The sequence below is a fragment of the Myxocyprinus asiaticus genome, chromosome 14 (genome assembly GCF_019703515.2).
Source record: "Myxocyprinus asiaticus isolate MX2 ecotype Aquarium Trade chromosome 14, UBuf_Myxa_2, whole genome shotgun sequence".
NCBI lineage: Eukaryota > Metazoa > Chordata > Actinopteri > Cypriniformes > Catostomidae > Myxocyprinus > Myxocyprinus asiaticus.
This window is the reverse complement of record NC_059357.1, coordinates 11,281,984-11,300,110: the sequence shown is the minus strand read 5'-3', so window position 1 is coordinate 11,300,110 and position 18,127 is coordinate 11,281,984. Positions and strand designations below refer to the sequence as shown.

The 18,127-nt window shown below is 37.2% G+C and overlaps 1 protein-coding gene across 2 annotated transcripts in view; it reads left to right on the top strand.

Annotated features, from left to right (window-relative positions):
- The first annotated feature begins 3,746 nt into the window (after positions 1-3,746).
- Positions 3,747-18,127, top strand: part of LOC127451579 (KAT8 regulatory NSL complex subunit 1-like) — an 88,547-nt gene continuing 74,166 nt past the window's right edge. For both annotated transcript variants that reach the window (XM_051716357.1, XM_051716356.1), the window contains exon 1: positions 3,747-4,256. The gene's annotated coding sequence lies outside the window, so the exon portion shown is untranslated. The remainder of the gene's footprint in view (positions 4,257-18,127) is intronic.

Sequence of the window (18,127 nt, the reverse complement as noted above, 5' to 3'; positions counted from 1 at the left end):
AAGGTAAGTCAATAGCTTTATTGTCTAAAAAAATGAATGCAATAAGTTTGGTATTTTGGCGGAAACTATAGTTACCGTGATACATTTTTCTAAAAGGAAGGGACTTGTAATAGCTCTAAAACATTGAAGGGGGTTGAAGTGTTCTAAAACAGTGCTGTCAGAATTAGAGTCAAATATTAGCCAGGCCTTTTAAATGCATTGGTCGATGGCGTTTTTGTTCTAGTTTACAGACTGTTCTGAATGGCTCGAATGTTAGACGACGCATTTTATACCAAATAAAACATTCACTTTTGCTTTAGGTTTGGGATGATATGTTTACAATCGTTTGCTAGAATGACAACAGCAGACAAAGACAGTGGATATTAAGCAATTGCAAAAGGACTGTTTTATGTTAGGTACGTGTATATCTATTCAAACAAACAGACAATAACTTCAAAGACATACACAAAAAAAAATCAACTCTTTTGCAAAGTTACAGATTTTTACTTTCATTCGTAAACCCATCTCTCAACGTATAAATCAGCCAATCAGCGGCCGTCTTTCCACGCATTGACCAATCATAGGTTGAAATGGGGCGGTACTTCCGGCTCAAGTCTGGTCGATCTGTGCAGGTAAGTGAACGTGAATTCTGTACTCTGTCATGTAAAATGTACTTATTTATGTAATTTCAATATGGGGAAAATACACTTTTCATCGTAAAATGTTAAATTAGACAAAGATTAATGCAATTTTCTATTTTGCCTATCCCTTAGTGAGCGTTAGGCATTATGGCAAAGTAATATAATCTCGGAGGTTGCAGTCAACAGGCCAAAATTGTTTGGGTGCAAAAAAATATCTCAGTCCTGCACCTTAAACCTCAAAATAAACTTAAAACAACTCTAAAATTGTCATTTTGCCTGTTGATACGGTTTAGAATGTCAGATGTAATTTTACCCGTTCAGTTCGTCTTAAAGATGCGAATGGTGATGAAAGAAAGGCTGTAACAGAGCAGAGACTATCAGCTGATGATGTTAGCATGCTAAACCTTCAGTAAACAGGCCGCCTATGAGTAAATTAAATTAATTTCGGAGTGTATAAACTAAACTTCTCTAATATATATCAGTAATTATATTCTTATTTATATGATCATTTTTTTTTTCCTACAATTTTTGCTTATATTGTAATGGAACTGGTTGAGAAAGTGGTTGCATTTTAAAACCTAGTGTGCTGCTTATCTAGAAAGCATGTTGAACGCGAATATGATGCCAAAAAATGCTGTCTAGGTAGGCAGCACACTAACTTTTGTAACGCAGCCTGTAACTCCATCAATCTGTCCCGAGGAACGCAGTTGCTAAAGCGCTGTTTTTGTTTTCGATTAATATTTTTTTTCAAACGTTGTTTCATTTTATTTATTTTTTTACTGATTTATTAAGCTTTAATCACATTAAGCTTTAATTACTTTAAAAAAAGCTTGCTTCTACTATTTGTCTCCACAAGGTGACACAGTGCTGAGTTAAAAAGACATGATACATTTATCATTTAAACTGCGTTACCAAGTCTTTGTGACTTTGTCATGTTTTATTTGTATTTTTATTTGAATTATTTAAATATACAAATATTTTAATTGGATTTAATCTTAATCACTTTAAAATTTGTGTAATTGAGACACAATAGTTAATTTTAGAAAATTGCATTTGAAGTCTTTAAAAAAATGGTGAGGTATAAATGTAAGTGATTTATAAACTGTTCAACTATAAATGCTAACAAATAATACTTTTTTTTTTTTTTTGTTGTCAGACTACAGACTGAACCAGTGCCTTTCCTGTTTGGGAGTAAGTAAGGTTACATTTGGAATAAAAATGGCAGTACCAGTTAACCAACAGTTGGGACTGAGACCAAGAAATAATAAGGTGAGAGACAGAGTTGTGTTTTTGTATCTCTTTTATTAAATAAAAAGCAAGTGTATTGTAATTTGATTAATTAGGAAGGTAGAGGGAAATTGTCCCTGCAGTAAGTGTAATTTGTTTGGATAAAAAAAATGGTCTGCTGAATAATTAATACCACCAAATATGTATTGCTGCATCCTGGAGATCTCCAAACGGGGGCGGAAATACAAAAAAGGTGTTGGTAACTACAAGGGTTTGGGGTTAGTCCAGAAGGGGGTTGGGCCAACTCCAAAAGGGGGCGACACTTACACAAACGGTTAGGGCTAGGGAAAGGGTTAGGTTAGGTGAACAGGTTAGGTGCTCTGTATATCTTTGCTGGCAGTTTGGAGCTCCCGCCCTTTTTTGGAGCTCGGCCTGCAGCTATATCTTTCTCAATACCACGGAAAAAGGCAAGTAGGTATAGCTGCAGGACGGAGACCTCCAAATGGGGGTGGAATCTTTGAAAGAGGGCGTGGTTACTCCAAAAGAGGGTTGCGCCAACTCAAAAGTGTTAAGGTAAGGGAAAGGGTTAGGGGCTCCCTATATCTTTAATGGCGATTTTGGAAGTATAGGTCTCTGCAGAACAATAATGGGTGTTTTCAAATCTGTGGGCGTTTTCAAACCGGGATGGGTGTTTCTAAACTATCCAATGAAAGTAGGGAATCTCAATGGTTTGAAAGTGCCCACTGATTGGGAAAAGCCCATTGATTGGGAAAAGCCCATTTTTGTTCTGCAGAGACGTAAGTCTCCTTTTTGGAGCTATGCCTACAGCTATACCCTTCTTGAAAAAGAAGGCTATAGCTGTAGGCATTGCTCCAAAAAGGGGTGGGAGCTCCAAACTGCCAATAAAGATATAGGGAGCCCTTTTCCTAACCTTAACTGTAAGTGGAAGTGATGCCCCCTTTTGAAGATGGCGTGACCCCCTTTTGGAGTAACCCCACCCTCTTTAGAAGATTTTGCTGCAACTACCTACTTGGGGGAAAAGTGGTGAGAAAATTTCTCATTTTGAGCAGTAGATGGTGCTGTTATTTTATTAATGAGTGCTTCTGGCAACATCATTTCTAAACTCTCTGGGATAAAAGCCTATTTTTGCCACTCAGCATAAAGTGTATTCCATCGCACTCATCACAGTACAGTTTAGAAATATATATATATATATATATATATATATAAAACGGTTTATATAAGAATTCAGTCTTTACCAGTAGTAGTAGTTTGTCTTTCTGCCTGCAACAACAAATCTAGTATAAAAATTGTATTCACATTCAGGGTTCTTGGATTAAGGTTAACAGTGCATTTTTATGCTGATACATATAACTGGAAAGCTAAGCTTGTCACACAGACAGTTCCATCTTATGATGTGTTTGTTAGTTTATATGGTGGTAATTCAGTTGTGTACAACTTGTCACTTTCTTGTGCTCTTCCTGTCCCTTGGGCACTTTAGAACAGTTTGCAGGTTCTGAGAAGTGATGTAGTGTCAACCTCGACTTCCCTCTACTGGTACAGCAACTATTTTACAACTTCTTTCTTGAAACTTGCCACACTAGGCACCAGTCACTACCAATAATTCTTCACTATATTTTTCTAGTATGAAATTTTTATAAAGATTAAAACAATTCTTGTAACTACAATAAACTATGTTGGGGATTTGTTTTCTACAAATCTTTTCCCCTTATTTGCAGAGGACTGTTTTGGCAATTTAGTGTCACCTATCTGTGGCGCCCCCTGTTGTACTCATGCGTCACGGCAGGAAACGTTGCGCCTCTAGCGGCCAGTCTGAGTAGCGCGTCTCTCTCCCGCCACTGCGCCGCTCGGCTTCTTTCTGTTTTTCAGACTCGCAAGCCGAGGGAGAGGAGCGAGCCGCCATTTTCTTAGCTCGTCGCTTCCCCCTCGAACGACAACAATACAAAAAAAAAAAAAAAAAAAAAAACGGATGAAACTGGGGTTTTCTCCGTCGAAATTGAGCTCGAAAGGTCTTTCGGAGCCGTAGAAGAGAGATTTCGTTCAAAGAACGACCGAAAAGGGATACATTTCAGCCGGTTTTTGTGACTTTTTTTCGGGGGCGATTGAAAAACAGCCGACTGGACTCCTGTAGCTCGACTGCCCCCGTTTCTTTCGCCCATTTCGTGATTCCTAAACACAGCCCGGAGGAGTGGGAGGAGAAGACGGAAGAGGAGCGGGGTTATCGAACACCGGAGCGCGCGAGAGGCCGGGGATTTTTCCACCTGAACGTGCAACAGCGGAATCTGCATCTGGATAATTGCTTTTGCCTTTTTAAATATTATTACTATAATTCTTAGGCGTGGGGATTTATTACATAATTTCCCCCCGGAATCGGATCCTCATCACGTGGTAGGTTCCTCCTTTTCTCTTTGTTAGTTTAAAACTCGGTAGTGTGTGGCAACTTAAGACATTTTTAATACAATTGTGCACTAAATCGACGTACGGTGAAATGTTACACGCATAGGGCGTTTTAGTCTAAATGCGACTGAATTAGGACGCGAAAAGACGGCGCTTTTCGTTCTCCATAGTTATTTTTTAAAGGTTTGTTCTGGTTAAACCCTTCATACAGAAGTAGGCGGCGTTGAAAGTCAGACCATCAAGGTTGCAAAATCAGCCGACTAGCGCACTCATACGTGTCAATATGTTTGATATATTGACACGTATGCTGCTGATTACACATCAACACTTTAATCAGACAAGTTTGCTAGTTCACTCAGGGGGATTTGCATATTTTGCTTTCAGTCTTGAGTAGGTTAAACCCACGCAGTGTGTGTGTGTGACCATGGGTTGGGTGCGCAGTATATTCAGGCTTTGCGTATGTCTGCTGCATCTAGATCAGTAGGCTTTCGATTTTACTAGTGTAGAACGTCTGCATCGCTTTTTCGTTTAGTGTTTGCATGGATGTTGTTCCGACGTGTTCACAGCCATGTAAGCCTAAACATCACACGGATTTCCAGTAATATAGAGATTAATTCGAATACAACGAAAGCGTGCTGGCCCTTTAAGACGCAAAACATTTGTTATCACCTGTGAGGGATTTTTAATTTATTCACCCCGCCTCCTTTTAAATAGAATAAATATATATAAATACATTTGGTTTCCGGTGTCTGATGCATGTATGTGCCAAAATGATGCAATCGGGTGGTAAACAGTTAGCATACAACTTTTGCATTGAGCCTGGACACGGGGAGTTTTCCTTTAACTAGCTGTATTACATAATGTTTGTTTGGAATTTTTTCCCCATATGCAGACCCCCCCCCCCCCCCCCCCCCACTTTGGTCGAGTTATGCCCTCAGAACAGAACGTCAAAAGAGAAAAGATTCAAATCGTTATTTTAGAATCTTTTCGAACTAAATAACGAATGGTCGTGTCTCGAAACGTTCCAAACGTCCCTAAAAACCGCTGTTTAGGTTTTTGAGGCACAACCAACGATTCTTTATGACCCTAAGCTCGTCCTAACCCTTATTTTCCGTATAATCTGTTGGCTGTTTATATTTAGCGCAGTATTTTGTCTCGCTGTGGACAGTAGAGGGCTTTATGTTTAATAGAACATTAACCTGCTCAACCTGTACTTTTCCATTATATAATGCGTTACGTTGCATATTTTTTGCAGCACACACGCTTGATCTCACATACAAGTTCCGCATTTGTACGTGATGTTTATGGTTTAAAAATAGCTACAAAGTTTGTATCTGGGCAGCTTGAATTTTTTGAATAATGACTTTATTGTATTGTTATATAGATTTGAACTTCGAACCTTGATATTATGATCCGTTCAGCCCCTAATAAATTTATAAGGCATTCAAATACGTTACACATTATCTATCCCAAATAAAAAGGCACCTTGACTTGAATTTATTGGATAGGGCCCTACTAGTCTGAAACCTTGTTTTTCTCATATTGGGCTAAGTGTTCCTATCACATGGTTGAAACAAAGGCTTTCCTGGATCCAAACCTCCCACCCCCTTTATACATAGATACTGTATTGATCCCTGATGGAAAATGCAGTGTCTCTCTCTTTTGAAGTGCTGTTTGTTCGTTTTTGCTCTTGTGCTCTGTATTACCAGACTGTTTTGGATGTTTTTGATTGTTACAGCATTGACATCACAGCACATGGATGTAAACATTTGGGGCATTTTAAGAGTATCATGGGGTCAGTATGTGTTTATGAGCTATTGTATCCTTTTTCATTCCATCCAGATTCATTATTTGTCCTACATACCCTCCTCACAGGAAGAGCTGTTACATAACTCATCAATACCATTGATTAAGTGCCTTAATTTTTTCAATGTGGTGCAGTCATTTGGAAATATCATCAGCATTTTGTTCGTTTTTTTTCCTTAAGGATTATTCATTTTGCTGATTTGTTTTGTTTGTATTTGCTACAGATGAGCAGATCAGAAAATATGTTTTGGATGGAACACTGTGACCTTAAAGGGATAGTTCACCCCAAAATGAAAACTCTCTCATTTACTCACCCTCATGCCATCCCAGATGTGTATGAATTTCTTTCTTCTGCTGAACACAAAGGAAGATTTTTAGAAGAATATCTCCTCTCTGTAGGTCCATACAGTGCAAGTAAATGGTGATCATGCCTTTAAAGCTCAAAAAAGGAGATTCAGTCAGCTTAAACAATCCATAATACTTCATCCTTAATTTTTCACTGTACATCTTGTCATTGCTGTCTCTAGGCACGATCATAATTTCAAGCTCAATTACACTTCCTAGTGCTGATGCTTGCACAGCGCATGATCAGAAGTGTAATCGAGCTAAGGGTGGCTTGATCGATGGCATGAGGGTAAGTAAATAAGATAATTTTCATATTTGTGTAACCTAGACCTTTAAATCCATTTAGACAGTGCAATATACTGGTGCTTCTTGTCTTGGTTTTTTGTTTTTGTATTTTTTGTTATGAGAGCATGTAGATCCTATAATTCATATCCATAGACTTGGGGTGTGTTTACACTTGGCAGGTTTGGTTTGATTAAAATGAACTCTGGTGCGATTGTTTTGTTAGTGCTGTTCATTTGAACAAGTGTGAACGCTGCCATCCAAACCTTGGTGTGCACCAAACAAGCGGACTGAGACTGCCTGAATAGTGGGTCTCGGTCCGCTTCCAAACAAACTCTGGTGCAATTCGATTGATATATGAACACAACACGGACCAAAGACGTCTAAACAGACCAAAAACAGGAAGTAATTTGCCTAATACTGACCTCAAGCATACCTGTTTCGCATCATAAGAGCTATGTTGCCCATTACAGCTCGGTACAAGCGTCAGAACCGCCTTCAGTCGTCCTTGCAGCATATCTTCATCTGTGTGTGCAGCGGAGGAATTCCTGGTGCTGTTTTGACTCCTTTACACACTAGCTCTTCATTTGTTCTCAGCTGGTAAATATACCACCATATATATATACATATATAAATGTAACGAGCGCATTTCACCCAGCAGCCAGCATTGTTTTGGATGTTCGGCAAGTTGTCGCAAAATATACGTCATAAAAGCTGTTCAATCAGGTTGTGACTTTTCCTGATGCCTTTTGTTTTGTATCTTTAGGTTCGCTGTTAAAAATGCCAGTGTGAACGCTAAGTGAACCAGGACTAAATGTATAATTTTCTATTTTGGTCCGGACCAAGAGAACCGAACTACAAGTGTGAACACACCCTTATATTCTATACCTATTGTGTGGGCCACCACAGTTTTCAGCTGCATTAAATTTTTGTTTTTGGCTTGCACACAGTTGAAGGCTGTCAGATTGAATGTAGAGAGAGTTGAAACACTGAATTATCGCTTTGTGGCATTTAAATTAAGACTTTCTGTAAAACTTTTATGATCCGTTGGAGTATTGATACACTTAAAACTTATGGTGTGTGTACTCATTGTCAGTGTCAGTATGAAGTATAAATCAAGGTCACCAAAAGTACCTGTTTTGTTTTTGTCTTCATAAATTTTGACTCCCAAACGTCAAGGCTGGGTTTTATTTCAAAATTGGCCTTATCTCTTTATGTGTATCTCCTTGAAGTATAATTTTTTTTGGAATAAAGCAAGCAAGCAGTCAGATTATGAGACCTGACCACCTGTTTGATGTGTTTGGGAAACTAACCTAACACGGTGGCCTCCTTTCAAGAGAAAACGTCTGCTATTTAAGCCCAGTTAACATGGATTCCCAGTTACAAAGGCAAATGTGCCTGTTTTCCAAACATTGTCATATTTTGTGGGCGGGCTTGTTTTTTTTAGTCTTTTTAAAAAAAAATACTTTATGATTTCAGTCTTAAAAGGCTTCTGTAAGTAAATTCACCCAGCTGGGAATACTTCAGCCATATGGAAGAAATCAAAGCTTACCAGATTCCACGAGAATGTTCCTCTGAAGTCGGAAATTTGTTTGTCCGTAAATTGCTGTCTTCTAAAGAGAGTGAGGTAGCAGAGTAATTGCACCTGGACCAGTGACGTGCACTGTTGTCTTTATCAAACCAGGTGTAACACTGTGTTATTGAGAGGACCGTCGGCAAGGTTCAGCCAGACCAAGAGTTTAAAGTTCATTTACCTCATGGCCTAATAGCACACATAAAACATCTCTCTCATACACGCCTACATTTACATAATCCAAAACACTCTCGTTCACATACTTCCTTGTTATCAGGCCAGTGTGAGCACTTTGATCTTGAAAAATTACAGGGCTCGACATTAACGCATGTCCGGGACAAGTGGATTTTTGAAGGGGCAAGTGAAAGAGAATCTTACTTGCTGACCGGACAAGCAGACTGATTAAGAAGAATAAGAATCAGCTTTATTGCCAAGTATGCTTACACATACAAGGAATTTGTCTTGGTGACAGGAGCTTCCAGTGTACAACAATACAAAAACAGCAGCAAGACATAGATAATAATAAAAAATAAAACTAATTATACACATACGTACGTACAGACACACATACATACATACACATTGGTAGTGCGGTAGTTAAAACGTTAATAACAAAAAATAACCATCTATATTTTTGATAGCCTAGGCCTGTGTCACTTATTAGAAAGTTCATATTCTTATTCTGCTGTTGAAAGTAATCAAGAGCACGCAATTTTATAATTCGCTAGTGATCTAGTAACAGCTGTGCCCTGTTTGATTGACAGGCGGCATATGTGTGTGTACTGAACATGCACGTGTGTTCCGAAAATGCTCACTTTAACGCGCACCTGAACGGTCAAATACATTTCAAAATTTTGCCAAAAAGGCCCGTCTTGGTGAGGTATTCATGAAACACAGAGAGTGATGTCTAAAGGGAACGTAAACAGCGGAGAAGACACCGCTTAACTCCGCACTGTCTGCAGAATCACCGTCAGCTCAACTCTGTAAACAATGGAGTCGGACAAACTCTGTTATGACACCAATTCTAAATCACCCCAAGCATTGTTTTCTGCATTATATGTTCTAAAAAAAAAAAATTTTCATTTGTTTTCCGATATACGCTGATACCAATATATCTGTGAAAGGCTAATATCGGCCGATAAATCGGTCGGGCACTAATAATTAAGAAGTTGAACTCATTCTTCCATAATTAACATAATAGTGTTATTATTTGTTGTGATGATAAAGCTGGTATTGGAAATTTAAAAACTTCATTACCGACTACTGAAATTTTGGTGTTGTGATTGATGTACAGCCTTTATTGTACATGGTAAATCTTGCTGCAAAAGAAGTGTGAGCAACCCTGCTGTAAATGGTGGCGATGGAGGCTTTTCTTTTTTTTGATTATCATACGTAACAAAATAATTACCATATGACGATAGCCTCTTCCCCTCGCAGAGAATTGAGTTGATTGCACAGGTACACTATTAGGTTGGGCATCGTTCATAATTTTAGAAAAATATACAACATAACTTTGACATGTTACTTGAACATGTAACTTAAACGTTCTTTTCTCTTCGGACAAGTAACTTTGACAAATTTACTTGTCCGGAGGACAAGCTCATGACTGCTTAATGTCAAGCCCTGTATTACAGCAACCTGAAATGTTCCTTTTTTTAATGGATCTTCTGAGTACCAGAAGGGGTTGTGCTTTACCTGAATGCAACGGATCGATTTTAACTATATTTTGATGGAATATTCTTGTAGTTATTGTTTAATGAAAAGAGCAATAACTTATTTCAACCTTTGGCTTCATGCATTGTACATTTATTCATTTTAGCAGCATTTTTTTTTTCTTCACAGTAAAATGAGTACTACAACGCAAGCAATTTATCCTAAGGAGACAGTAATGGGCTTTACACTTGTTTCAGAAATTCAATTTTACATTAAAGGATTAGTTCACCCAAAAATAATTCACTCATGATTTACTCCCCTTTAAGCCATCCCAGATGTGTATGTCTTTCCTTCTTCTTCAGAACCGAAATGTAGATTTTTAGAAACACATTTCAGCTCTATTTGTCCATACAATGAAAGTGAATGGGTGCATTGAGGCTGCTGGCTGTTTGACAGGCCAAAAGGCATATTTAGGCAGCATAAAAGTAATCCACACGACTCCAGTCAAAAATAAATATCTTCTGAAGCAAATCGATAGGTTTGTGTAAGAAACAAATTAATCAAAAAGTTTTAAACTTTAAATCATTGCTTCTGCCCACCGCTGTATTGCTGTTTGAAATGACCTAACTCTCATGTGACGTTCGTTCCTCTGTAAACAAAGCGCACAATTCCAGCTTCTCGCATTAACGTGCCATTGCGCTTGTCACAAGACAGCTCCATGATGGGTCGACTGGTAGCTGGAAGCGTTTTTTAAATAAGATTTTTTTTTTTGTTGTTTTTTTTGTTTTTTTTTTATTTTTTACACAAACCTATCGATTTGCTTCAGAAGACATTCACTGACCGACTGGAGTCGTGTGGGTTACTTTTATGCTGCCTAAATATGCCTTTTGGACTGTCAAACAGCTAACAGCGTCATGGCAACCATTCACTTTCATTGTATGGACAGAGAGCTGAAATGTGCTTATAAAAATCTTCATTTCTGTTCTGCTGAAGGAGGAAAGACATACACATCTGGGATGGCTTAAAGGTGAGTAAATCATGAGAGAATTATCATTTTTGGGTGAACTAATCCTTTAAGGTTCAGTATTTGCCCCCTGAATTTGAGGTTCAAGGGCATTTTTTACCTTCATGAGGGCATTTTCTTTTTATTCTAAGCTAGAGATGGGTGATATGATGTACTATATTGTGGCAGCGATATGTAAATATCCATGTGTGCCGAGTGAGTGTAGCTATCAGTGGACTGGGCTTCATGAGACAGTCAGGAATAAATTGTGGCCGGTAAAAGCACAGATTATATATGCATGCACTGTCTGCGCTGGTTCAGCGCCCGATTCGCTAAGGGAATTGCACTGATCAGGCAACTGTGCAAACGTGCCCACAAACTGCTTGCTGAACGCAATTTGCACGTGCAATTCCGATCTTGTGGGCCAATTCTGAGTGCTATATAGCGGAGAATGCAGCAGACAACCGTGATCTGACACATTTTGCCGGGACTGTGCTGCATCACTGTGGTCCAGACACCTGAATTATCTCTTTAACATTAGGCAAGTGCACTTTACTACACCGCTCATCTGAATTTCTTGATCATTTGATCATTATTTTATTTGATAGAAACATCAAGAAAATGAAGAGCAGCTTGTTATTAAAACGTGTGAAATCTTTGGTGTGGGTTCAGAAAATCCGACATGGGGCAGAAAAATGACATCTGCAAACTTTGCAAATTGTGTTGTGTGTCAATTGTCCCTTGTGGCAACACAAGCAATCTGTTTTACCACCTCAAAATGAAGCACACTTAAAATATTATTAATGCAAAGAGATGTGCTCTGCATTAATTCAGTCAAATATTTTCTGCAAGAAGTGTTTTCTTTCTTTTTTTTTTTTTACTTGTGTATTTTATTTTGGTGAATTGCTTTGAGAATAGCTTGAGTTTCTTTGGCAAGTTTATAATACTTGTCAACAACAAACTGAAATTTGGCATAATGTGAAATTGAGCATTAGCCTGGTAAGGTTGATTTAAAAGTGTTTTTTTTTTTTTGTTGTTGCTTTGACTGCTTGTCAAGCTCCAAATAAAGAGAAAATTACATAAGAGGAAGTAGTTTTCATAAAGTATTTCATTTCACTAGTTCCCCAAAATAGGCATCACAATATGGTTAATATATGAAACAATTTTTACTGATTTTTTTCCAGTGATTTTATATATATATATGTAATATAGAGAGAGAGAGAGAGATGGAGATATGGAGATATATATCGTTATTGTGTTTATAAATGTGCTCATATGGTGATACAATTTGTCATATAGACCACCCCTATTCTATCCATAAAAAGCATAAACTGTGTCTCCTCTGTTTATAACAAATTAAATTGAATCACTTAATACAAACTTTCAAGATGGGGAATTTATCAACATTAATTACCCTTAATTTAATCAACATTAATTAAAATTTTATGTGCTAATATATAGAACTAGGTTGGGATATAAAGATTTACTCATCTCAGTTCTGTTCACGATACTGAATTCATGATTCAGTACTCTCATGATACTTTAAACAAAGCTTGAATCAAGAAAAGATTAGAAATATGTTTTAATTCTTTAAATACATGCAAAACTATCCTTTATTAGTAAAACTAAACTAAAATTACTGTTAGTGCAAAATGATTCATCAAGGATACACTGGGACTAAAAATCAGCCAAGCACAGAGCAATGGTGACACTAGAAAATAAATATTCTGTGCTGCTTAGCTGAAAATACAGAATTATTTTAGATGCAAATGCTTGCATGCACACTGTCACTGATTACATAACTAAGATATTTAAAATATTGCAATTCTTAAAATAGTATTGCCACTAATTACATACTTCTAAAATAGTCTTTTTAAAAATAAACATTTATAATTGCATAGCATGCTTATCCAGTTAAATAATGTAGGCCCTACTTAAATGTACTGATGAAATCAGACATTACATTTGGCATAAACAGAACCAACAAATATTCTTCCATAGCATTATTCTTCTGAGTTGAGAGCTCGAAGATCGATGACAAACGTGAAGTAGATTGTAGCATTACAGCTTGTCGACGTTGCCAAACTATGGTGTCATGTCCCGGTGCTACAGTACATCAAACATGTTGTTTTATTTACGCCGACATCACCGTGCAAATCGGTGGACAACAGCAGCAAGTTGCAATTAATAGCCAGCCTCTCCCAGCCGACACAGCCTTTTTTTTTTCTGTTTAATCATTGTGAGGCTTCTGAATCGTATTATGAAATTTGTGTATCGTTACATTCCTTGCATGAGTGTGTATATATTAGGGGTGCAATGGTTCTTGGTAAAAAACCGAACCGTACCGTTCACCACCCACAGTTCGGGAAGCATTGGCACCGCGGTCGGTTCACCTCACGTTTAATGACGCAAAGCCTCAGACAGGCACAGTTACAACCTCCACTAATGCACCTGAATGGATCTGTAAATGGATACGCTCCACCTGTGTTTCACGTGGGTCAACTTGATGACATCACTGCTCTGCAAGCGTTGTGTATAGTTAAAATGGCCAGTGGAGAAAATGAAACACTAAGAGAAGCCCATTGCGTTTCTCCTTTCTGGAAACATTTTCTTTTTGCATTCAATTACAACAGTGATGGTCAAAAGACGTTTACAAAACAGGCTCTGTTTACAGACATCGCTCGACACGAGTGCCGTATACTGGTAATATATGTCAATAATGAGCGTGAGGGTTTATTTAAAATGCGCATGCAAGTTCTTCCTGTTTCCTTGCGTGGATGCAATCTATCGCGAGCATCAATAATGTACTTTTATTAATGACATTAAGATGCCGTTATAGTAATACATTGATACATGATTAATAATTTACGCTGACATCACCCAGGGAAAGAGCCGCAGGTGAGCCGAAACTGCACACACTCCCTTCCATTTTTAAGCAGACACTCAGTGCTAATTTGGACAGACATGAAACAATAACTGAAGCGTTTGGGGTGTTAAGGACCCTGACAAAAATTAACCATGGTTTCACTTTAGTAATATTGTAGTAACCATGCCTGCTGTCACCATGGTTTTCTGAGTGGAAATCATGGTTTTGATGCAATTAACCATGGTTTTATAACAGTAATACTGTAGTTTCTATATAGTAACCATGATTTTACTTTTATATTGTAACCATGACGGTAACCATGTTTATATTGTGGTTACTAAGATTGTACTACAAATGGCATGGTTAAACTATGGTTACTGTTGTAAAACGATGATTGTTATTTAAGGGCAAACCTGTTGAAGTGTTTATCAAATAGATTATTCTTTGGATTTGGCAGTAATATTATTTTTTAAATTTTTTTTTAACAAAGCAAATATTGAACCGTACCAAAACCATGACCCTTAAACAGTGATACAAACCGAACCATGAGAAATTCAAACTGTTACACCCCTAGTATATGTGTGTGTGTGTGTGTGTGTACATGAAACTGGAGCTGTCAGCTGAGGACATGTGAGGCAGCTATTTCTCAAACTAGAGAGTCTGATGTACTTGTCCTCTTGTTTAGTTGTACATCTGGCCTTCCACATCTCTTTCTGTCCTTGTTAGAGCCAGTTGTCCTTTGTCTTTGAAGACTGTAGTGTACACCTTTTGTATGAAATCTTGAAGCATTGTATAGCCATCATTCCTCAAAACAATGAATGACTGAGTTTCTAGAAAAAGCTGTATCTTTTTTTTTTTTTTTTTTTTTGGACCTAATATTGACGTTAAGACATGCCAGTCTGTTGCATACTGTGGCAACTCAAAAACAAACACAGACAATGTTAAGCTCCATTTAATGAACCAAATAGCTTTCAGCTGTGTTTGATATAATGGCAAGTGATTTTCTAGTACCAAATGAGCAATTTAGCATGATTACTCAAGGATAAGGTGTTGGAGTGATGGCTTCTGTATATGGGGCCTGTCTAGATTTGATCAAATATTGTTTTTTTCAAATAGTGATAGTGCTGTTTTTTACATCAGTAATGTCCTGACTATACTTTGTGATCAGTTGAATGCCACTTTGGTGAATTAAAGTACCAATGTCCTTCCGAAACAGCAAAATCTGTACATTGTTCCAAACTTTTGGCCATGTGTATGAATGTAATATATATATGTGTGTGTGTGTGTGTGTGTGTGTGTGTGTGTGTGTGTGTGTGTGTATGTATATGTAGTTGGTTGATATAGTTTCGTTAAACTTAAATTTTGTCTAGTGCAGTGCAGATTCACTCCTGCGCTTTCAGAACCAGAATAATTGTAATTTAGTGATGTATAATAATTTTCCACAGTGTCTCTGGCCCTCTATCTTTTACTCCGTTTTAAGCTGTCTGGCCCTTAACGACTTCAGTGTAAACACCTGCTGTTTTAATTGGCTAGCATTGTGCAGTCCTTCCAATACAGCCATTTTTGAAATTCAGTCTGAAGAAAATAAACATTATAACACTAGATTTCAGTGTTAACACACAACGTACACCCAACGCATTTCATGTGAATGTATCAAACTGTTCACTCAAGCACAGAATAAACTATCAAACAATCATGACATTTGAAACATTCATGAATGGAATTAGTTAAATTATTTTTTCATCCGGTAGTCCAATTTTAACTGCCCCATCATTCAATAACAGTTCCTTTGCAAAGCCTGAATCATACTGTCACTGGTTCACAAGCAATTCACACTAAAATTAGCCAAAAACACACATTTCATGCTGACATGTTCTGAATACACTAATGTTATATAATCCACGTGAATGTTGGGTGCTTCAACCGGCATCAACAGGCTAAAGCAGAGACGCTGGACTGCACCAGAGTGACATCTCACATTTTCCTGGTTTGTTTTACACACGGGACTGCATGCATTTCTCCCAGTCAGTGGCAGCAGCAGAATGAGACGTGTTTTTAAAAGTTGCGTTTGTACCACTCTTAAAATGCAGCGCACATCGCCGGAAACGCAGATGTCCAATGAGTGCATGTTTACAAAAGACCAAAAATTAAAATAAAGCACAGATGGGTGCAGAAACTGTACAGGACACCTTCAAAACTGCACAACAGCAAGACAGCGCAGCTTAATGAAACACAATGTTGGTCTCCATTTTAGAGTTATAACTTGACATCATGTCTTTAAAAGCGTCACGAGATGTATGATAGCCATTTTTGCAGCTTGATTTAAATAAATGCTCTTTATATTGAGAAAGTTCTGAAAACTTATAGTACATTTTTATAGTACTATGACCTCTTGTATGTCAAAATGTCAAGGAAAAATGTATTCTTCATGACATGACCCCTTTAAACAAGTGATAGAGCTTTGTGCTTCATTTAACATCTATGTGATTTAATATGCAACGTCCGTAACAGTATTATGGTTATGTAAAGAAATTAAGCCTACGCCATCTGTTCAAATTTTTTGTTGTTCAAAATTGAGAGAAATGGATAAAGCTATTTTAAATTGCAAATTCAGTTTTTTAAACCCACGATGCAAATCAGCACATATTTGTATCTCGATATATCATGGCACTGTATATCGTAACACCCCTATGACTAGGATAATAGAGTATTATAGAACTGTATCAAGTGTTTCTAATAAAAAAATAAAATAAAAAAAAGAGAGAATTCATTTGGGCCTTTTTTTTGTCCCACATTTTAAATTTGGGGGGCATTTTTGCACTGAGCCCCTCTTAACCTCTGACCCTGCATCACACACTTGCAAATGTTAACCCAGGGTAGTAATTTTTTTTTTTTTTTTTTTTTAACCTTGTGCAAACGTAATTCAGCATTTTCTTTTTCGAAATTTCACACTTTACCCTATGTAATTAATCCTCTTTTTTTTTTTTGCATATTTATAAAGTTAATAAATAAATTGTACAAGTACTCACACAGCGAACATGTGACATGTTTTTATCCTCTGTTAGTGTTTCCATGAAATGCAAAAGGAGAAAGTTTGAAGAATCTTTCTGCATCTCTTTTCCATTCCAGTGACAATTTATTTGACCAGGGCTGTCAAGGTCCAAAAATTACAAAACAAAAACATAAAGGTAGTCCATATTTTCCAAAATTAGTCCACACTCGTGTGCTATATTCCAAATTTTCTCAAGTCAAAAAATAGATTTCTGTGATGAACAGAAAGGGAATTGTTTAATAATAAACTTCCCCTTTTATGAAGCTCTGAAAATTGTCCTTTTGTGTTTCTCAAAGAAATAACAGTGTAGGGCTCAGAATGACATAAGGTTGAGATAATGACAGAATTACAAGTGTGAAACGGTGCTTAACTAGAAGTTAAAAGTGGCCTTAACATTAGAAAAATACATTAACCAAGGTTTTTCTGTGAAAGGCCTTTAACTCGAAGTTTGTCTAGGAAAGTACAAGCTAGTACAGAAATGACAAAGCATTAAATGCATTAAATAACTACTTTTTCTTAAGCTGGAACTGTGTGGCACATGTTACATAAACATCATATATATATATATATATATAGATAGATAGATAGATAGATACATATACACACTTAGCTAAAGCCACAGCAGCACTCCCTCAGCACAGTGTAATTACACACCTGCATTGTTCTCAGGATAAAACGATACACCTGGGAAAATTCGAGTCACTGGTTAGTGGTGACGTGCTCAACTTTAGGAATAGTCTCTGGTATATAAATGAGTGTCAAAATGCAAATTGTGGTTTGAATGAGATCCAGGCAGGGAACCATGTCTTTCCCTACACCACTCCAGGATTCAATAAAAAAAGTTGTTTTTGACCTTCACACATTTCAGGGAGTAAAAGGGAGAGAGGTTATCACAGTCCATAAAGCAGATACTTTGAATGCTTATCTAGTGTTTGGTAGGGGTGTAAAGGTTCAAATTTCTCACTATTTGGTTTGTATCACAGTTTCAGGGTTTCGGTTCGGTATTTGTTATGTTCAGGAGGGGAAAAAAAATATTACTGCCAAATCCAAAGTAAAAATGTTCTGTTTGGTAACAGACACATCAAGAGATTTGCCCTCACTACAAATCACCATGGTTTTACTACAGTAACCATAATTTAAACAATGAATTTCTAGTAAAATTATAGTAACCACAAAATTGCCATGGTTACAATACTATAGTAAAATCAATGTTACTATATGGAAACTACAGTATTACTGTTGTAAAACAATGGTTAATTGTATCAAAACCATGATTTCTGCT